The sequence below is a fragment of the Podarcis erhardii genome (assembly GCF_964252035.2).
Source record: "Podarcis erhardii genome assembly, chromosome: 3".
NCBI classification, from domain to species: Eukaryota; Metazoa; Chordata; class Lepidosauria; order Squamata; family Lacertidae; genus Podarcis; species Podarcis erhardii.
In genome coordinates this window covers 107364751-107387488 of record NC_138507.1, presented here as the reverse complement: position 1 = coordinate 107387488, position 22738 = coordinate 107364751, and the positions used below count along the sequence as shown (strand labels likewise).

The following is a 22738-nucleotide window of genomic DNA, read 5'->3' as shown; positions in this document are numbered from 1 at the left end:
CGTTTATTTTATTTTTTTAATAGATATTTATTGAGATTTTACAAAACAGAAACATAAGTAAGACAGATATCAAAAAAGAAAAAGAAAAAAAAACAATAAAAACATTTAAAAGAAACAAAGAAGAAATCCAATTTTTAACTTCATAGTTCTATAACCCTCTTTCTTGACTTCCTCACATCTCCCTTTTTTGTGTTCCCCTTTACACAATCAAGTTCAGCAACTTCTGACCCTCTTTCAAACCTTGTTTATAATTATATGTTTCAACCTATTATGTCTCCAGTTTTTCTTCTCTTTCCACATCATTTTTACCTAATCTTTATAACTTAGTCCCTTATACCACTTAATATACATTTGACATAACATTACTCTGGTCTTTTCCCCCTTTCTTTTTCACACTTTTTTGCATACTCCTTTTGACTATGTCACTAATGCCGTATTGTCTTTATATCCAACATCTTTTTAACATTCAAACATTTTACAATATTTGTGCAAATAGTCTTTAAACTTCTTCCAGTCCTCTTCCACCGACTCTTCTTCCAGGTCTCGGATTCTGCCAGTCATTTCTGCCATCTCCATGTAGTCTATCACTTGCATCTGCCATTCTTCCAGGATGGGCAAATCTTGTGTCTTCCAATATTTTGCAATGAGTATTCTTGCTGCAAGGACAGGAGTGCCTGGCGTTCTCTGGTCCATGGAGTCACGAAGAGTCGGACACGACTAAACGACTAAACAACAACAACATTCTTGGTGCAGTTATTGCATACATAAAGAATGTTCTGTCTTTCTTTGGCACCAGTTGGCCGACAATGCCCAGGAGAAAGGCCAAGGTGTGTGGTTTCTCTGCCGGGCAAGGTACAAAGTCCTTCTTTCGCACCCTGTGAAACAGAAATGCAGAGGGTTTTTTAAAAAAAACTGGGCAACTGCGCGCAGCCCGTCTGTGACTCCCAAGCCTTCCCTAATCTCCTGTCCCCTTCCCCCTTTGTTTTGACTGATTGGGGGAGGCTCGTCCGGCCATTGCTCAGTTTTTTCAAAACTTTGCGCATTTATGTTTCACAGGGTGCGAAAGAAGGGTTTTGCACCTTATACAATATGCATGTGTGCTTGGGCCCAAGGTCTTTTGCCTCACCATCCCCACTACTGACTCCCTGTTGCTACTCAGCTTAAAAAAAAGTACCCCTGGATTCATTGAAAATAATCTGGTAACCATATTCTAATACATGCTGAGCACATTGGCTTTTGATTAAGCTTAACATTGAAAGGCATATAGCATGAGTTTCAAAGACGAAGTTAATAAAAACCTTTTCTTCAATTGCACCACAGGCTCCTGTGTGAGATTAACTCAGACATTTAGGTGAAAAATAAGTAACTCTAGGAAATGAAAACTACTGATGAAGCTGCAATTTTTTTATTTTGAAAGTATGGCCCCAAAGAAAGAAGTTTCAGAACCACTGTTCTAGAGTGTAAATTTGAATTCTGCTAATTAGATAATCAAATGAGCACTATTGGAGATGAAAGATGAAGAGGTAAAATCAGTCATGATCAAATGGGCACAAGATATAGGTCATAACATTATGATGGAAGATTGGGAAAGGTTATGGAAAATTTATTTAAAATTTACAGAATGTTCTTTGTTGAAAGAAAATTATATGAAGATGATGTATAGATAGCATATGACACCAGTGCAGTTAGGGAAAATGTATAAAACTAGCTCAAATACGTGTTGGAAGTGTAAGGAAAAAGAGGGAACATTTTACCATATGTGGTGGGATTGTAATGAAATTAATTTTTTGGGGAAATGATATATAATGAATTGAAGAAAATGTTCCATCTAACATTTATTAGAAAACCTGAAGCATTTTTGTTAGGGATTGTAGGAAAAGACCTGCCAAAGAAGTTGAAAAATATCTTCATGTATGTGACAACGGTGGTGAGAGTCTTAATAGCACAAGGATGGAAGACTGAGGAAATCCTGACTAAAGAATTACGGCAAGAGAAACTGATGGACTTTACAAAATTCGCAAAATTAACACATAAACTATGGGACAAGGATAACTGTGACTTTAAAGATGAATGGGAACCTTTTACAAAGTATCTAAAGATCCAACAAAGTGAATTGGACTCCTTGGCAGGCTTTGAATAAACACTCATAAACTTTTTATTGATAATAACCAGTTAGACAAATTAAGGATTTATACAATTTTGTAACATGCAGAGAATAGCATTTATAGAGAAACCAGAGATTGGAACTGAGGGAAGACGGAAGGGGGAGGGGAGGGTGGGTTGTTTTATGGGAGGGAGGGGTGGGGGGGAAATTAAGGATGATATGTTTTAAGATAATATGTTTTGTTTAAATTCCTAATAAAAAATTTAAAAAAGAAAGATAATCAAATGAGCATTATAATATTGATTTCTGCATATTAAACCATCTGTGCAAGAGCAGGTCAAGCTGCTTTCCCCCCCTGGCTTGTTGGCAACCTTTGCCGCAGCCTTGTCTGCTATGTTTTCTAGGCTCTGGAGAATCAGAGAGGCTCTGCTTCTCTTTCTCCACAAATGAAACCCTCAATTCCTCCTCTTCCTGCTGCCCACAAACAGGGCTCCTCTCCTCTCTCTGCCCCTTTGTTCTCCTTGGAAATGAACCAACAGATTCTTCTTCCCATGTGGTGCCCTGCGCAAAAGTTGTTGACCAGTCCTTTTTTTTTAAAAAAAAAGCACCTCCACAGCTTGCCTCCTGCTCTAAAAGAAACTGACTTTAAAAAGATAGGCGGCAGCGGCAACAGCAGCAGGGGTACCTTTTGGTCACACCCCCCACACCCCCGCCGCCTTGAGTCATTTGTTGTTCTCCTAGCTCTGAAATAAACTGTCTTCCCCTCCCATGAAGGTCTTCTGCCTCTGAAGAACCTGCTTCAGAAAGGCAAAAAAGAGAAAGAGCCATTCTCTTTGTCTTTCTTTGATATTTTCCCATAGAGTAAGGTTACCAGATGTCCCCGTTTCCTGGGGACAGTCCCCAGATTTACACCTTTCTCGGCATTCACATGTACATAGCAAACAATAAGTGTCCCCCGGATTCATTGAAAAAAATATCTGGTAACCTTATTCTAGCCCAGCTCTCTCTCACACTGTTACGTACTGAGTTGAATAGGATTCAGAATGCAGCAGTCCGATTGGTCCTAGAACAATAGGATTCAGAATGTAGCAGTCTGATTGGTCCTAGAACAATAGGGTCCAGACTGCAGTAGTCTGACTGGTGCACAGGAGCCACCCAATCCAGCTCCAGGTGGAAGTGAATCCTCAACCTAATTGGCCTACAAGTGAATCCCGGAATTAGCCAATCACGTGGGGCCCATTGTGTAAATAATGTATATAAAGCAGATACTTTGGGGGAACTTCCATTCCTCCTCACCACTATGAGCTGAATAAAGAGCATGAAATCCACTCTCGACTCCGAGTATATTTCACACACACACTCAACTCTCTGGCTTTGTTTTTGTCATTGCCAGCCGCCCATTTGCCCTATGGTGCAGAGAGCTTCTGTTCTTACACGACCCATAGTTAGGGGGCCATTATGGCCCTTGCCTGGCTAATTCATCACTAATTGCAAGGGACCATGCAGCAGCTGCCCACCCCACGTGTGTGTGTGTGTGTAGAGGGAATATGGAGAGAGAGGGGGGGAAATGTTTCTGATTGACTGGCATCTAATCCCTTGGCTCAGGCCTCTGTTTTGCTGAAGGGTTCCTGGCTCATCCAGAGTGTTTTATTTCCACACATAAAAACCATGCGCATTTCATTTATGTCATACTTGCAGGCTGGACCTCATGCATAATAACCGTGTGTGTTCCATGCCAGCAGAGGAAATGGATTTTGGTTTGTGTGTTTTTTTAAAAAGAGCATAGCGGCCCAGAGCACACCATAAAAAGTATTCGGAGCCCTGTAAACTTTGGGTTTTGTTTTTGCAGGAGGATTACAGGCAGCCTGATGTTGTGAAAGAATAATGGCTGGGATGAGGGCAACTGACACTTGTCTTGGAAACAATAAGCCTTCACAACCCACATGCGCCCCAGATGTAATCTCCTCTGATGGAGATCAAAGAATGCCAAATCTCCCAACTCAATGTACTCGCCTGTGCGTCCATTTCAGCTGGGAAGAAGAAGTAGTAGTAGTAGTTTGGATTTGATATCCCGCTTTATCAATACCCCGAAGAGTCTCAAAGCGGCTAATATTCTCCTTTCCCTTCCTCCCCCACAACAAACACTCTGTGAGGTGAGTGGGGCTGAGAGGCTTCAGAAAAGTGTGACTGGCCCAAGGTCACCCAGCAGCTGCATGTGGAGGAGCGGAGACCCGAACCCGGTTACTCAGATTACGAGACTACCGCTCTTAACCACTACACCACATGGGGAGATCTCCATCAGATAAAGCAGGCAGCATTTTGTCCAATGACTGTCTTGCTTCTGCATTGCTCAAACTCTCACCATTTTCTATGCATTTGTGAAACCCTGGATACAGCATAGCCTGACTCAAACAGGACAATAATTAGAGTCAAAATAGTTCACAAAAAATAATAAATGCTGGTGGAATGAAGTGAGGTGAAGTTATTGGGGGAGGGGCATAGTTTATATATTGTTCCTAAGCAGTTTTCAGACCCCTGAGCAGTGCTTTTTTATATAAAAATAATGTTTAAGGGGTACTCTCATTTTGACTCAAGAAAATCACAGGGAAAGGAAACGAAGCCACTATCGGAGGTGGCAACACCATGCCAAATTCCAAGTCCTACTTCACATGTTAAACACTCGCTTCCATCTGAGACTCAGGAAATACTGTGACAGAAAATGAGGCCGCCATTGAGGGTAGCAACGGAACTGATGATTCACCGTGCTAGCAAAGAAACTAAAATTTTTTATAGTTTCCTCTCCCGTTAGATTCACTACATGTTTAGAGGTATGCGCATCCCTGCCCCCCACCCCGAAAAAAGCACTGCCCCTGAGTATTGAACATTGGAAGATGGAGGGACTAAGCATAGCAACATACCACTCCATCTATTTCTGATGTTCAAGAGGAGAGTGTCATTACTAGGGATGGAAGGATTTGTCAGCTTCGGTTGTCTCAATTTCTCCTTTTCCTCCCCTGAAATTAAGTTCTCCACATTTATGCAGCAGTTTGAGACTAATAATAATTATTTAAAAATCACCATGAAAATTATCCAGCATTACAGTGCAAATTTCTCCTAATAAACACATTTTTGCATGCTGTTTTGACACATTTTGGCATGCAATTTCTCTTAATATCATGCATTTTTGCATGTTATCCTCACCAATATATTTTCATGCACGCTTTCATGATCCAGCAGGCTTTTCTTATGTTCGAGCATCCCTATGAAAATGGCGCAAACAGCTTCTCTCCCCTGAGTAGAACTGCTGCTTATGCATGCTCTGTTTCATAACAACACAGGAAGAGATCTCTGTTGGATCAGGCCAGAACCAGCCCTCTCCCGGGATGCCCAGCATAAGAATACAATGATAGCTATGAGAAGCTCATGATAAACCGAGAGCATAACATTAAATCTGATTCATTGCTAGTAACTCTTCACCAACGAAAGAGAAGATTTTCCCCTTCCTTCAATTCCCCTTCTCCGTTCTCTGGCATGATGAACTGGGTGGGTGGGGGTAATCCTACAGCTTAGAGGAATGGCAGTGGCTGAGAGCAGCCTTGTCTTTGTGGATGAATGCTTTTAATTTCATCACGAACAGGACTGCTGCACCCGACAAGTTGCAAAAGGAAGTTCTGTACAAGTCCAAGTCGAATGGAACTACCCAGCGTGAGATGCAGCGAAATGTGACCGAATAGGGAAAGCGCGGCTGAGAAGTAATTTAATGTGCTCCATGGGAGTGGAGATTTCTTCTTGAACAACGCTTGATAACCCTGCAGAGCGGAGTTTGCTATAGAGGAGAAATGTTTCACTCTGGCAAGGACCATTCAGGGGTACTGTTTCAGGCTTCACAGAGGTGTCAGAGGTTTCAGTAGTGAGGAAAGGAGACAAGACCAAGCAAGGCCCAAAGGCCTGTTCTTGGCTATAGTCAAGAAGGATCTGATTTGGGCCCCCACTTGATTATATGGGTTTCCTGCAACCTCACGCACTCTAGTCAATGGTTAAGGCCAAGTTGATTTTCCTCTTGCTGGTGCACTTCCTGGGAGGGAAAGAGAAAAAACAACCAAAATGAGGTCTAACACTTAACAAAGCAAATGAAATACCTGTTGGGTAGCAGAGGAGTGGGGCAAGCGGCAGCTGTAGCCCATGGCTATCAAACAATAGAAGTGGGGCTGCTTTAGGATTAGAGATCTGTGGATTTCTTTATGTCTGTCAGGGACCGTGCTGAGGAGGGCTGCACTGAGGAGGAATGGTGAGAGCCACCCCTCCCCCTCCCCCTCTCCCTGACCCTGACCCTTATCCTGAATCTTCCCAGGAGCAGGAGGACAGAATAGATTTGGAACAGTGGTTTGCAGAGGGGCATAGTTCAGAAGGCAGAAGTTGGGAAGAACTGGGTGGTGAACAGCTAGGAGAAGAAACATTGGGGGAGAGAGGGTTAACAGATTCACTGTCTATGGAAAGCATTCATACGCTCTCCCCAAGGTCAATAATAATAATAATAATAATAATAATAATAATAATAATAATATTTATACCCCGCCCATCTGGCTGGGTTTCTCCAGCCACTCTGGGCGGCTTCCAACGGAATATTAAAATACAATAACCCATTAAACATTAAAAGCTTCCCTAAACAGGGCTGCCTTCAGATGTCTTCTAAAAGTCTGGTAGTTGTTTTTCTCTTTGACATCTGGTGGGAGGGCATTCCACAGGGCAGGTGCCACTACCAAGAAGGCCCTCTGTCTGGTTCCCTGTAACTTGGCTTCTCGCAGTGAGGGAACCATCAGAAGGCCCTCGGCGCTGGACCTCAGTGTCTGGGCAAAACAATGGGGGTGGAGACGCTCCTTTAGGTATACAGGACCGAGGCTGTTTAGGGCTTTAAAGGTCGACACCAACACTTTGAATTGTGCTCGGAAACGTACTGGGAGCCAGTGTAGGTCTTTCAAGAGCTGTGAAAGTGGCAGAACAGAAAGCACACAAAGCACAGAGGGGACAGGCCCAGATTACAAGACGTAGAAGTGACGTAGATCAATAGGGACAGAAGGGGGTGGGATCCTTAACTGGGAGCACGGCCATTTCTAGGAGACGAGTTCTTTGTTCTCTCGCTGTGATTATTAAAGTTTCTAACTGGTAAGAAGACTCCTTTTCCTTTGTTCTGCTTATCTACTGCCACGGGGGGAGGAAGCCGATTCCCTGAAGCCTGGCAATGTCCATATCAGAAGAGCCTACTGGATCAGGCCAGTGGGCCATCAAGTCCAGCATCCTGTTCTCACAGTGGCCAACCAGGTGCCTGAAGCAGGATCTGTTTATAATAGATCTTATTAAAGTTTTAAAGGTTACAAAAGGAAAAATAGAAAAAGTTAAACAAACAGAACACAAAAACAAACAAAAAAAGGGGGGGAACACACAAATCCAACCTTTACATAACTTTCTTTCCTTTGCTTATTTCCTTGACCTCCTCACACCTCCCTTTTTTGTATTCTAGTTCAATAAAATATTTCAGCAAATCCTTTCCATCCTTGTTATTATCCTAAAAAAATTATCTTGATATACTATATTTTTACATTCTCCTCTTTCACTAATTACCAATCCATTTTTACTTAATCCTTTATAACATTTCTGCTGAAACCACATAGCTTCATTCCAACATCCTTCTAACATTCCTTAATTTTACAGTGTTTCTGTAGATAAACTTTAAATTTCTTCCAATCTTCTTCCACCAACTCTTCTCCTTGGTCTCGGATTCTGCCAGTCATCTCAGCCAGTTCCATGTACTCCATCACCTTCATCTGCCATTCTTTCCGGGTGGGTAAATCTTGTGTCTTCCAGTACTTTGCAATAAATATTCTTGCTGCTGTTGTGGCATACATAAAGAAAGTTCTATCCTTCTTTGACACCAATTGGCCGACCATGCCCAGGAGAAAGGCCTCTGGTTTCTTCTGAAAGGTATATTTAAATACCTTTTTCATTTCATTATAAATCATCTCCCAGAAAGTCTTAATCCTTGGGCATGTCCACCAAAGGTGAAAGAATGTACCTTCAATCTCTTTACACTTCCAACATTTATTATCAGGCAAATGATAAATTTTTGCAAGCTTGACTGGCGTCATGTACCACCTGTAGATCATTTTGAAGCAGGATCTGACCACAAGAGCCCGCACTCTTCCTTTTAAAGCCATCTAGATTGGTGGAATGCAGCTACTACTAGCAGACAGGGGGCAGGTCTCAGGGCCAGAGGATTCTCAGTCATGGGATTAATTAACCAGCTTGTGCTTAATTTGTGTCCTGGTTTTGTTGCACACCATGCTTGCTCTGGGTGGGAAAGGGCACATTTCCCCAGAGGAACGGCTAACAGCCAAAAGTGTGCAAACGTTCTCCATGAGACATGTGTTTGTTTAAAGAGAGAAAGCGGGAAAAGAACATCTTTGAACCTGGAGAGCACTCGGCCATCAATTTGGTCCCACCAAGACAGAGGCTGCATCTTGATTGAAAAGCCTCTCACACCCAAAGGATTCCTGTCTGGCGGCTTTCAGAGGAGAGAGAGAGAGAGAGAGACTGCATTCATCTCAAACTGCTTGGCTCTCAGCTCTGACAAGTACAGATTGTTTTTCTGGAGAGTGTTTTGATTTCACTCTATTCAGAAAAGAGGTTACCCAGCAGGGGAAGGTGGTCATCTTGAAATAAAGAAAGCAACGCCGTGCCATTTGGAAAGAAATTTGGATTAAGGCGTCTGCAGGCCTGTCGGTCTGGAAATAGCATTGCATTTTGTAAAGGAAAAGAGGTGCATCTGATCTCGGGTCTAGTACGGCTTCTCCATTCAGTTTAAAATTATCAAGGTTCTTCTTATTGCTGTAGTTCAGTGGTAGAGCATCTGTTTGGTGTACAAAAAGTCCAAGACTCAATGCCCAGCAGTGGAGAGCTGCTGCCAGTCAGTGAGGACAGTACTGGGCTAGATGGACCTATGGTCTGACTTAGTATTAGGCAGCTCCTTATGTACCTATTCAGATACATCTATACAGCCATCAGGCAATCAATTTTCCCTGGGCAGCTTACAAACTAAATAATATATATAATATATAGGAAATGAAAAGCAAGAATATGTGCTAAAAACAGCAAAACTAACAACAAAGACAAAATAGAACCATTTGAAGCAAAACTTAAAGGCCCAGGTATCTACCTGCTGCTGAAAAGACCATAAGGAAGGCACCAGGCAAGGTGGGTTGGGGCAGGGGAAGAGTAAAAAAAGGTAAATGGTTAAGTCCAGTCAAGGGCAACTATGGGGTTGCTGTGCTCATTTCACTTTCCAGGCCGAAGGAGCCAGTGTTTGTCCACAGACAGCTTTCCGGGTCATGTGGCCAGCACGACTAAACCGCTTCTGGCGCAATGGGACACTATGATGGAAACCAGAGCACACGGAAATGCCTTTTACCTTTCCACCGCAGCGGTATCTATTTATCTACTTGCACTGGTGTGCTTTCGAACTGCTAGGTTGGCAGGAGCAGGGACAGAGCAACGGGAGCTCACCCTCCCGTTCGAAGGGGAATTCGAAGGGGAAGAGCAGATACCCCCTACTCATGTGCTCCAACTGCTGCCCCCAAGTGACAGTTGTTTGCTTTCAGATGACAGCATAGGAGCCAATACTTAGGGGTTGAGGTCCCTTTGCCGCCCCATAAAATTTTTGAGGGTGCCCCAAAGTTGATTGGCATTGCCATTCAAATGGTGTTTGTGCACCATGTCATGTGATCGATTATGCAGAGCGGGGCTCCCCCCCCCCAATATTTTATTCACGTTGGCTCCATTCGAAGACAGAAGGAGGCAACCAGACTTTCAAGTGGGTTCTAGGGAAACAATGTAGAATATAACATATTGTGCATTGTTCATGGCATGCAATGCTGATCAGCAAAGCTACAGCAGCTGTTCGTATCTGTGAAGGGATCCACAGCGAAATCACAACCTGAAATATACTGCAGGCATCAGGAGTGACATTTGAGTGGTGGAGAAAGCAGCATGACACCCTCTGTTGCTGACAGTATGGGTAGGCAAACTAAGGCCCAGGGGCAGGATCCGGCCCAAACGCCTTCTAAATCCGGCCCATGGATGGTCCGGGAATCAGCATGTTTTTACATGAGTAGAATGTGCCCTTTTATTCAAAATGCATCTCTGGGTTATTTGTGGGGCCTGCCTGGTGTTTTTACATGAGTAGAATGTGTGCTTTTATTTAAAATGCATCTCTGGGTTATTTGTGGGGCATAGGAATTCGTTCATCCCCCCCCCAAAAAAAATATAGTCCGGCCCCCCACAAGGTCTGAGGGACTGCTGAAAAAGTTTTCTGACCCCTGTTCTAGTTATTCAGGATGAAAATAGACATCACCAACCACTTAAGGGGTGTCACATGGAAGAAGGAACAGGCTTGTTTCCTCCTGCTCTGGAGGGAAGGTCCTGAACCGATGGATTCAAGTTACAAGAAAGGAGATTCTGACTAAACATCAGGAAGAACTTTTTGACAGTAAGTGCTGCTTGACAGTGGAACGATCTCCCTCAGGAGGTTTTTTTCCTAAGCAGAGTTTGGATGGCCATCTGTCATGGATGCTTTAGTTGAGAGTCTTGCATTGCAGGGGGTAGGTCTGGGTTCCTTCTGTGGGAATTAAACTCTAGCTCCCATTTACAGAGTTATGCAGAAGAGAGTCCAAATCTTGACTTAGTTCCCTTTTTCCTCCTATAAAAACCCGCAAAACACTCTCCTTTAAAGTTTAAATAATAAATAACTCTTAACTCAGTGCATTTGCACTTGCAGGTTAAATACACAAAGCAGGCAGGTGTAACTTACGTTGCTAATACATCTTACCTAGATTTGTAGGTGAGATAAAATACTGTCACAGACTGACTAACTCTGAGACACAGAGCAACATACCTGCTGTATGTTCTGCAGCACACCCACAGAACGTACCTGCTGCTGTAACTGTCAAGACTGTTCCCAACTGCCATAATCATACCAACTGAAAATAGCTGCCTCAGGTGTATGGCATCACAGAGTTCTGTGGCCCTGATGATCATTAACCCTTTCCATAGCATTTTGGATCCTTTCATCCCCCACCTTCCAGCTCTACAACTCTATGATAAAGTCTATGATGTACTACTAACTTGATGGTGTTAAAAAAGAATAAGGAAAAGGTGCTATGTGCTCTACCAGTGGTTGTAGTTGTTTAATCATTTAGTCATGTCCGACTCTTTGTGACCCCATGCACCAGAGCACGCCAGGCACTCCTGTCTTCCACTGCCTCCCCCAGTTTGGTCAAACTCATGCTGGTAGCTTCGAGAACACTGTCCAACCATCTCATCCTCTGTCGTCCCCTTCTCCTTGTGCCCTCCATCTTTCCCAACATCAGGGTCTTTTCCAGGGAGTCTTCTCTTCTCATGAGCTGGCCAAAGTATTGGAGCCTCAGTTTCACAATCTGTCCTTCCAGTGAACACTCAGGGCTGATTTCCTTAAGAATGGATAGGTTTGATCTTCTTGCAGTCCATGGGACTCTCAAGAGTCTCCTCCAGCACCATAATTCAAAAGCATCCATTCTTTGGCGATCAGCCTTCTTTATGGTCCAGCTCTCACTTCCATACATCACTACTGGGAAAACCATAGCTTTAACTATACGGACCTTTGTTTGCAAGGTGATGTCTCTGCTTTTTAAGATGCTTGTCTAGGTTTGTCATTGCCCTTCTCCCAAGAAGCAGGCGTCTTTTAATTTTGTGGCTGCTGTCACCATCTGCAGTGATCATGGAACCCAAGAAAGTAAAATCTCTCACTGCCTCCATTTCTTCCCCTTCTATTTGCCAGGAGGTGATGGGCCCACTGGCCATGATCTTCGTTTTTTTGATGTTGAGCTTCAGACCATATTTTGTGCTCTCCTCTTTCACCCTCATTAAGAGGTTCTTTAATGCCTCCTCACTTTCTGCCATCAAGGTTGTGTCATCAGCATATCTGAGGTTGTTGATATTTCTTACGGCAATCTTAACTCCGGCTTGGGATTCATCTAAAAAAAAGAGGGTGGTGTTTGTAGGGGGAGGGAATAGGGGAGGAAATGGCTGGTAGAGAAAGAGTGAAACAGCCTTCTCCTGCTCGGGCACTTGTGCCCTCAAAACGCCCCCTCCTCACCTTCATCTGAGTCATCAAATAACGTGCTGGGATCAGCATTTGCTGATGCAGCACCCACAACCTCTTTTGCCGATGGGGACAGAATGCCTTTTCCACAATGTCAGAGCCCCCCCCCCCCCAGTTAAATGCAAGGAACCTATTCCCAGGTCTTTTATCCTCAGGTTTACCGGTGTTCCACTGCAGAGCCAGCCTGGGAATGCCAGAGTTCAACTGTGGAGGATGTGGAGGGAATAGTAAGTACGAGAGGGTGGCTTCTTTTGAGTTTAAAATATGCAGGAAGAGTTTCCTTCAGTGCTGCGGAACCATAATCAGCTCACACATCTGCGGGGCCGGCAGAAATCACGTCTGCTACTGCTGCTTGTCAGTTTAATCTGCATTGTGCTTCATCATGTTTGCTCTTTAAACTTAGGGTGCACTGAGCATTTGGAACGGGTGATTGTCCACACAAGCACCCCATCCCCAATTCCTCTTTGCAGAACTGAACTATCGCCTAGATAGCTCAGTTGGCTAGACAGAGCATGGCGCCGATAATGCCAAGGTTGCAGGTTTGATCCCTGTTTGGGACAACTGCATATTCCTGCATTTCAGGGGGTTGGACTAGATGATCCTCAGGGTTCCTTCCAACTCTACACTTCTATGCCTGGCCATAATGACACACCAGCCTCACTGTGCGGGCAACGGTTTTAACATTCACAACACCTTGTGGGTTCCCAGCACCCATTCCAGCTTGTCAACACCTTTCTTAAAATGCCCAGAATTGGGCACAATATTCCAGGTGTGGTCTGACCAAAGCATAATAGAGTGGTACTATTACTTCCCTTGACCCCCTTCTTATATTTGTGCATCTGATTCTTCCTGCCTAAGTGCACAACCTTACAATTGTTTCTACTGAAATTCATTTTGTCATTTTGGGCTCAGCTCTCCAACCTTGCTTCCGGTTCCAGAAAATACCACCCTAATTCCTTCTCTGTTTAGTTTTTAGAATCTTTCAATTCCTCACCATGACCTTATGGCCCTTGCAGCCACAAAAGGAGCCATCTTTATCGCTGCCAATTACAGTGCCTAACCTTTGCAAGACAGACCTGCCCGGGGTCTTCTTCTGTTTTCATCGCAAGCCTTCTCTTCAAATTCCATCCATCTCGTCCAATCATTGAGGCCTTGGGCTGCAACAGCATCCAGAGCAACTGGAGGGTAGACTTTATGCCATCCAGGCAATTCAGTTCTACCCCCATCTTCCTTTTTATATGCCATTTCCTTCAAATCACTTCTTCCTGTGGTGGAGGTCATGCTCGGTCAAATGATTTGTGCCGGCTTCTTTCAACTGCTTCCCAAAATGTCAGTCCTGTGGTTTTGAGCTAGAAACTAGAGTTCTGACAATTTCATCTTTCCCCTCTCCATGCTGGAATTAGATTCTAAACACTTAAGTTTGGGTGCTCTGTGATAACCAGCCTTCTGTCCCAGATAATCAGACACATCAGCTCTGGTCGTAAATAACCTTGTGAAATCCTCAGCTGTGCTAAAAGATGCTCAGGAAAGAAATATTAATTTGTAGCCTATAGTCTGTGATGTGAGAGGGAAACTGGCAATGCAATGATTGGATCATGAAGAAGCATTCAACAGAGAATACGGAAATTGGCAAATTGGCCAGTCATTGTTTCTTTCTGCCCCCCCCCCCCAATCTGAAATTAAATTCACCACATTTGCAATTTATTTTTAAAGTCCTTGATACATTTTTTCAGCCTTTTAGTGCGCATTTCCCCTAATATAAACTATATTTTCTCTAGCACACATATTAGGGGTGTCTGCTTGCAAAAATGTAATGCATTTTCCTTTTTTTAAATTCTAAAATATGCTGCACCCCATAGTCACCTTTGACTGGACTTAACTGTCCAGGGGTCCTTTACCCTTACCTTTTTGCCTTACAATTCTAGATGGGTCTACCAAGAAGCAAGCCCCATTCATTTCAATGGGACTTACTTTCAAGTGTATATTGAGACTGCGGCCTGAAAGCCTGCATGCTCCCTCTCTGTTTGCCCTTGTGATGACCTTCAGAAATCAATTAGCAGGGAAGGCGCCAAACCCAGTATTCATGATACCTCCATTGTGCTGATGATTAAAAATGTCTCCTTATCCCTGCAAAGCTGTGCTCTTCCAGGAACTGTTTTGCTCCACTCAGAGCATTATTTTTTTTTTTAAAAAAAAATGTTTTTGCACACATTCAGATGCACACAATGGAGAAATTCCAGGGGAGAAGATTGCAATGGATATTTTGATTTTGCAGGAACAATAGCGTGTGCTGAGGTGTCTCGAAGGGATGGTGTTGCACGTGACCCTTGGTTTTTAAGGAGACAATTAAAACACCTGAGACGCTGAGGAATGAAAAGCAGCTACTGTGTTTGTAGACCAGTATAACTCCCCCACAATAGATGTTTTGCTATGAAAGACCGCTGCACATATTTTTAAAAGCAAATGCGTAGCAATAATTATGCTTCTCTGAGTCATCAGTCATGTGTAGCATGGTTGTACCTCGAATCATGCAAATTACAAGTGAGACCACTGTAATTTGGGATGAGAATGGGCAACAGATTATTAAACAAAACTAAACATCTGCATTATGGTCAAAGTGCATTAACTAATCTTACATTATATTTAAAAGCTGTGGCCACAATACCAGCAATTCTGCTGTGATCATTCATAATATCAAGTCATCATATATCTCAGCTGTTTTTGCCTAGATTATAGGCTTGAAGCTAGAGCTGTTTTTTGCCTAGATTATAGGCTTGAAACTAGAGCTGTAATTAATATTTCCAAATATGTGGACATTCTCACGCATTCCAGTTTCAGCAATTGAATTTTGCGTGAAATATTTCAAGCTCAAAATTTCTTTGGACTGCTATTTTTTTTTTAAAAAAATCTTGAAATATTTTAAGCTTGGCCTCTCTTGACTGGTTTTGATTTTGACCAGTTTTGTGCGTAACAAGTCCACTTTCAAATACCGACTTCAATTGTCCTGTGGAATTCACTGCCACAAGATTCAGTGGTGGCCATCCATGTGGATGCCCATGAAAGAGGATTAGGCAAATTCGTGGAAGATGAGGCTATTAATGGCTATTTTGCCATGTGGGCTCTGTTCTAACTCAGTGCTGGAGGCAATATACCTCTGTATACCAGTTGCTTTTGAATTCTGGTGCAGGAGGAGACTCTTGAGAGTCCCATGGACTGCAAGAAGATTAAACCTATCCATTCTGAAGGAAATCAGCCCTGAGTGCTCACTGGAAGGACAGGTCCTGAAGCTGAGGCTCCAATACTTTGGCCACCTCATGAGAAGAGAAGACTCCCTGGAAAAGACCCTGATGTTGGGAAAGATGGAGGACACAAGGTGAAGCGGGTGACAGAGGACGAGATGGTTGGACAGTGTTCTTGAAGCTACCAGCATGAATTTGACCAAACTGCGGGAGGCAGTGGAAGACAGGAGTGCCTGGCGTGCTCTGGTCCATGGGGTCACGAAGAGTCAGACACGACTAAACGACTAAACAACAACAAAATACCAGTTGCTGGAAATTGCAAGTAGGGAGAATGCTGTTCTTGTGAGGAGAATCAGAACTTATAGGGTTAAACAGTTCTGTGTGACGTCTCACATTCTGAGGCGTGGTTATGTTCACATACGGGAATCTTTCTTTGTGTGTGAGTTTCCTTTCGTTTTTGGCTGAGAGGTGAAAGGATGTCTGCTCTTTCGCCGGGCTGATTTATGATGTTTTTCCTACTCATTAGAACAGTGTTTCCCAACCGGTGTTCCGCGGCACACTAGTGTGCCGCGGGATGTCGGCTGGTGTGCCGTGGGAGGGAGGCGTGCGAGTCGGGCGGCGAGAGGCGGGGCGGCGGCGGCGAGCACACGCGGGGCGGGGAGCGAGCTCCCTCCCACATCCCATCGCCCCGTGCTCCGCGCTGGTGTCCGCAAGCCTTGCGCAACCGGGGGATCTCCCCCCGGGAGCGCAAGGCTTGCGGGCAGCAGCCTGCAGCGTGGAGCACGGGGCGCCCTCCGGAGGACGCCCCGTGCTCCACGCAGGTGTCCGCAAGCCTTGCGCAACCGGGGGATCTCCCCCCGGGAGCGCAAGGCTTGCGGGCAGCAGCCTGCAGCGCGGAGCACGGGGCGCCCTCCGGAGGACGCCCCGTGCTCCGCGCTGGTGTCGGCCAGCCTTGCGCACCCGGGGGATCTCCCCCCGGGAGCGCAAGGCTTGCGGGCAGCAGCCTGCAGCGCGGAGCACGGGGCGCCCTCCTGAGGACGCCCCGTGCTCCGCGCTGGTGTCCGCAAGCCTTGCGCACCCGGGGGATCTCCCCCCGGGAGCGCAAGGCTTGCGGGCAGCAGCCTGCAGTGCGGAGCACGGGGCGCCCTCCAGAGGACGCCCCGTGCTCCGCGCTGGTGTCCGCAAGCCTTGCGCACCCGGGGGATCTCCCCCCGGGAGCGCAAGGCTTGCGGGCAGCAGCCTGCAGCGCGGAGCACGGGGCGCCCTCCGGAGGACGCCCCGTGCTCCACGCAGGTGTCCGCAAGCCTTGCGCACCCGGGGGATCTCCCCCCGGGAGCGCAAGGCTTGCGGGCAGCAGCCTGCAGCGCGGAGCACGGGGCGCCCTCCGGAGGACGCCCCGTGCTCCACGCAGGTGTCCGCAAGCCTTGCGCACCCGGGGGATCTCCCCCCGGGAGCGCAAGGCTTGCGGGCAGCAGCCTGCAGCGCAGAGCACGGGGCGCCCTCCGGAGGACGCCCCGTGCTCTGCGCTGGTGTCGGCCAGCCTTGCGCACCCGGGGGATCTCTCCCCGGGAGCGCAAGGCTTGCGGGCGTCAGCTGGCAGCGCGGAGCACGGGGCGCCCTTCGGAGGCCACCCCGTGCTCCGCGCTGGTGTTGGCAAGTCTTGCGCACCGGGGGATCTCCCCCCGGGAGCGCAAGGCTTGCGGGCAGCAGCCTGCAGCGCGGAGCACGGGGCGCCCTCCAGAGGACGCCCCGTGCTCCGCGCTGGTGTTGGCCAGCCTTGCGCACCCGGGGGATCTCCCCCCGGGAGCGCAAGGCTTGTGGGCGTCAGCTGGCAGCGCAGAGCACGGGGCGCCCTTCGGAGGCCACCCCGTGCTCCGCGCTGGTGTTGGCAAGTCTTGCGCACCGGGGGATCTCCCCCCGGGAGCGCAAGGCTTGCGGGCAGCAGCCTGCAGCGCGGAGCACGGGGCGCCCTCCAGAGGACGCCCCGTGCTCCGCGCTGGTGTTGGCCAGCCTTGCGCACCCGGGGGATCTCCCCCCGGGAGCGCAAGGCTTGCGGGCGTCAGCTGGCAGCGCGGAGCACGGGGCACCCTTCGGAGGACGCCCCGTGCTCCGCGCTGGTGTTGGCCAGCCTTGCGCACCCGGGGGATCTCCCCCCAGGAGCGCAAGGCTTGCGGGCGGCAGCTGGCAGCGCGGAGCACGGGGCGCCCTTCGGAGGACACCCCGTGCTCCGCGCTCGTGTTGGCAAGCCTTGCGCACCCGGGGGGCGCATGGGGCGCCCTGAAACAGAGGGTTCCCCATGCTGCGGACTGTAGCCTGCCGCCGGACGCGCGGGGCGCCCTGAAGCAGAGCGCCCCTCGCGCCAGGCAGACATGGGCCAGCCCCACAAGCTCGGGGGACAGCGGGGAGGCGCAGCACCGCCATCCCACTGTTCCCCGACCTGGTTTTTTTGGGGGGAAATAAAGGAAAAAAAATTTCCTTTATTTCCCCCCTCAAAAAAGTAGGTGCGTCCTATGGGACGGAGCGTCCTATGGGACGAAAAATACGGTACTTACTATTTCATAATAAAGTAATTATAAAATACTTTCTTTGTGTTTATTTGATTCCTATTAAAGAGAGTTACTTTATATATAGTCAATATAGGCACAGAGTTAATTTTTTAAACATTTTCTAATGGTGGTGTGCCTCGAGATTTTTTTCATGAAACAAGTGTGCCTTTGCCCAAAAAAGGTTGGGAAACACTGCATTAGAAGACTGTTGGAGATTAGCAAGAAGCCTGCATTCAGTCTGATTTATTATCCACACACAAGGCAACAGTATCTGCCGCTGCAAAAACTCTGCTAAGGACTTTGCTAAGAGAGCTAAGGGAGCTCAAGTTTTCTATCGGCACAGATGTCCATCGGCGCAGCAGAAGCGTACTGGGCGCCATCTTATCTCACAGTTCTACCTGTCAGCTTCTCGGAGGTATCTCGTAGGCCTCTGTGTGAATAGGATGCTGGACCAGATGGGTCCTAGATTTAATCTCACAGACCTCTTATGTTCTCATTGCATGCAAGCACTGAAATGCTATCAGACAGAAGATACGATTCCTGTGTTGCAGGTTTTGAGTCTCTTCCAGCTCAAAAATTCTATGATTTGGTGTCAGCTACAAAATACAGTCAAAATGTAATTTCACATTTCACATTTATTTATTTTTACAATTTGTAAGCTTGCACAAACAAAAATCTACAAAGACAAAAACGAAGACACAAGAAAACAACAATAGGAACACTACCCACAGCAGAGAACAGAAGCAAAACCAAAAACAGAGGTTTCAGAAATGGGACATACTGAAATCATGAGGTTTCAAGTAATACAAATGTTGTTTGTTTTTCCTGTTTCTTTGTTTTGCCTTTGTAGATTTTTGTTTGTGTAAGCTTTTAAATTGGAAACCAAAGTTTTAAATAGAAAACAAAAACAAATGAAAATAAGGTGATCAACTGTTAGTAGTCATGGTGAGTGCTTTTTCTCCTGGGGGTACCCAAGGGTACGTGGTACCAGCATTTTTTTTCCTAGAAGAAAAGCACTGGTCATGATGACTACATGCTGCCTATATTCTGACTCAAGGCACCAGGCCTCTGGATATCCGTCACTAGGGAACCACAGTGCAAGAGTGGTATTGTGTTCTTGTTGACTTCCCAGGAGTATCTGGGCGGCCACTGTGGAAAAAGGGTGCGGGACAAGGTAGACCTTTGATTTGACCCAGAAGGGCTCTTTGTACAATCTTAAGACCTGAGATGTCGAGACTGTCAAATAGTGTATGCCATTGCATGTCAGTACTGTCAAATAGTGTATGCCATTGCATGTCAGTACTGTCAAATAGTGTATGCCATTGCATGTCAGTACTGTCAAATAGTATATGCCATTGCACGTCAGAAATGTCAAATTATCAATCCTCTGCCATCAAAAAGTTAAACAATTGCCTGAATTCACATACTCCCTTCTTCCCTTTCTCCCTAACTTTTAGAGGTCAGAGACTGTCTTGGTGTTTTTTTAAAAATGAATTGTAAGCCACTTTGGTAGCATTTTGGGCTGAAGAACATGTTTGTGTGAAAATGCTGCAAATAAACAATAATTCAATTGGATGTTAAATACATATTTGGAGTACTAGGTGTTGGAGAATATTTGACAACAACTTTTTCCAAAGGAGCACTTCGAGGACAAATCTGATGAGCAAAATCTAGCTGAAACCATTACGTAGCTGACTCCACACACCTTATAAAGTATGATCTCCCAGTTTTGTGTTTGTCTGTTTTACGTCCATTGGCATTTCCTTAGTGACATTGTTGGTGCTAAGCCCTCAGCTGGATCAAATCCTGAACGCTTTGCAAGATTGCCCATCAGCTCCTTTGCAAGCCAAGTCGTCCAGAACCTGAGCTGCTAAATAAAGTCTTCAGCTGCTTTACAAATCATTACTAATCAGTTGCTAGATCACTCTGATCTAGGTCTGGCAAGCGATGCTCAGTGCTTTTGCCAGCAACCTGAGCAGCAGGTACCTAGATCAGAAATTCAGTTGACAGAGTCAGGCAATAAAGCCTCTAATCTACCATCCAGCTTTTAAGTACTGAAAAATGAAGCATCTTGCAAAACATCTAGGCTTTGCTTTAATTCTAGCATGCCTGGGAATATGATCCAATTAAATGCAGCTATCAACACATACCTTTTGAACTATCTGTTTAATCATGAGGCAAACAGAAAAGCCTGTGGCAGAGCAGTTTTCCAGCTCACAGTGATATATCCTAAACATACACACAACAACAACAACAACAACAACAACAATTTATTACTTATACCCTGCCCATCTGGCTGGGCTTCCCCAGCCACTCTGGGTGGCTTCCAACAAGCGATAAAAAATACATTAAAAAATCAGTCATTAAAAACTTCCCTAAACAGGGCTGCCTTCAGGTGTCTTCTAAACATCAGATAGTTGTTTATTTATTTGACATCTGATGGGAGGGCGTTCCACAGGGCAGGTGCCACTACCAAGAAGGCCCTCTGCCTGGTTCCCTGTAACTTTGCATCCCCCTCGGTGGTGGACCTCAGGCGATGGGGGTGGATATGCTCCTTCAGGTATACCGGACTGAGGCTGTTTAGTTAAGTGGGGTTATGAGTAGCAGCCTTTGCCCAACTTGGAACAGACCTGTTGACCAGCTGCAGAGCATGTTCCCATGGTTCCCGAGCTAGGCACATGCACCCACACCAGGAACTTGGGGAGGGCAGAATGAGAAGGTTGCATAGCTGTTGCAAAGCCCTGAGTGGCTTTCTGTGGAGTCTTTACATGGCGGGGTGTGCACCTATTTATCTACTTGCGCTGATGTTCTTTTGAACTGCTAGGTTGGCAGAAGCTAGGACAGAGCTACGGGAGCTCACCCTGTCACTCGGATTCGAACCGCCAACCTTCCAATCAGCAAGCCCAAAAGCTCAGTGGTTTAATCCACAGCGCCACCCAAGTCGCTCTAGAATTGTACTGTTAGTATATCAGTGTAGTCTATCATTCTCCATCAGATGAGAAAAGAAATTGCATGCAATAATTATTAAGGGAAACAAACAATTCAGTGACATTCTCATGGGTGGGGCATGCATCTTTATCCATGCTCTCCTTATTTTAAAGGTGACCCTGCGGAGTTTGCACGTCTCATATCATTCATTCTAGAAAGAATCTCTCCAGTGTTCTGTATTTTGCAGCCTTCCTGGGTGCCTTTGTTTTGGTGAAAACCCAATTATCTCCTTGGCTGGGCTTTCCTGTAAACACAGCAAGCTAGAGAGGTTGTCTACCAAGGGTCTGGCTGTTCACTGTTATTGTTTTAAGTGAAGTGATATCATGAGGTAATTCCTCCTATACAGATTTTTTTAAATTCAGGAAGTGCAGGCAGCTGGGGAGGCTGCAGAAATAAAAACATATAAATCCCCCTTGGCCACCTTACAGCAATAATGCAAGCTCAATCCTGTACCTATCAAAATAATAAAGGAATTCTAAAGTGCTCTGTATGTGAGGCAAGAAGTCCTCTCCCTTTATCCTGCAGCTGATCATGTCTCTAAAAATAGTTCAGAAAAGGGAGCCAGTGTGGTGTAGTGGTTAAGAGCGGTAGTCTCGTAATCTGGGGAACCGGGTTCGCGTCTCTGCTCCTCCATATGCAGCTGCTGGGTGACCTTGGGCCAGTCACACTTCTTTGAAGTCTCTCAGCCCCACTCACCTCTCAGAGTGTTTGTTGTGGGGGAGGAAGGGAAAGGAGAATGTTAGCCGCTTTGAGACTCCTTCGGGTAGTGATAAAGCAGGATATCAAATCCAAACTCTTCTTCCATAGGCTGTATAATCCAGAAAAGTAAGGTATCTGGGCTGATTTCCAGATACATGTACATTATCACATATATGTACATTGTGAATGTACTTCCTTCATAACCAGGAATTCTAATAGAAATGAATGAAAGACAATGAGTCTGAGGTCAGTCAGCTGCAGTGGCTAGGACTGATAATGAGGAAATGAGATTCCATGGCAGGAACAGGAAAGCTGTAGAATTACTCTGTGGTGTCCAAAGAGATTAAAGTGAAAGGAAATCAGAATATAGACATCTTTGTTTTAGTAGCAGCTGTTTCACTTGGTGGTCCCAATTTGGTCTCCACTGCATTCCTAATTGACTTGTCTGAGTTAGCGTATTTCCTTGTTTAATCAAGTTCATTTGGATTTCATTTTATTGTCTAACCGGGGCCTCCCTTTCATAGAGCTTTCTGGAGTTTAGTACTTTGCAGAGCTGTTATCCGTTATAACTTGGAGCATATGGCAAACCAGATGTACTTACATGCCCTGGTAGATAGATGCAACTGTAGTGATTCCTACAACCAGTGCACTTCGGAGCTGAGACTTCTGGGAATTGCCAGAGTCAACATCTACTGATGTTTACAGGTGATTCTTGCCCCAAGTAATCCTGGATGAAATTTGGGCCATGGGGACAGAGTCCATTCATCTCCAGTGATTTTTACAACATTAATTTGATTTGACGCTGGTCATTTGTTCTGCATTTTAGAACTTTATGATTTGATGATGTTTTTGACTGCTGGACAGTTAAGTCCAGTTAAAGGCGACTATGGGGTGTGGCACTCATCTCGCTTTTCAGGCTGAGGGAGCCAGCATTTGTCCAGAGGCAGCTTTTGGGTCATGTGGCCAGCATGAC

At 45.8% G+C, this 22738-nt stretch overlaps 1 long non-coding RNA gene across 4 annotated transcripts; it reads right to left on the bottom strand.

Annotated features, from left to right (window-relative positions):
- Positions 1-1389: 1389 nt before the first annotated feature.
- Positions 1390-11598, bottom strand: LOC309338048. Of its 4 annotated transcripts, none has more exons than XR_014154626.1 (3): positions 10983-11596; positions 5023-5157; positions 1390-2901 (listed from the first exon to the last, which is right to left on the bottom strand). It is a non-coding gene; the product is annotated as an uncharacterized lncRNA (long non-coding RNA). The 4 variants fall into 4 exon arrangements; XR_014154627.1 differs by having other exon boundaries at positions 1390-2898; positions 10983-11588; XR_014154625.1 differs by lacking the exon at positions 1390-2901 and adding an exon at positions 4391-4490 and having other exon boundaries at positions 10983-11597.
- Between the last annotated feature and the right edge of the window lie 11140 nt (positions 11599-22738).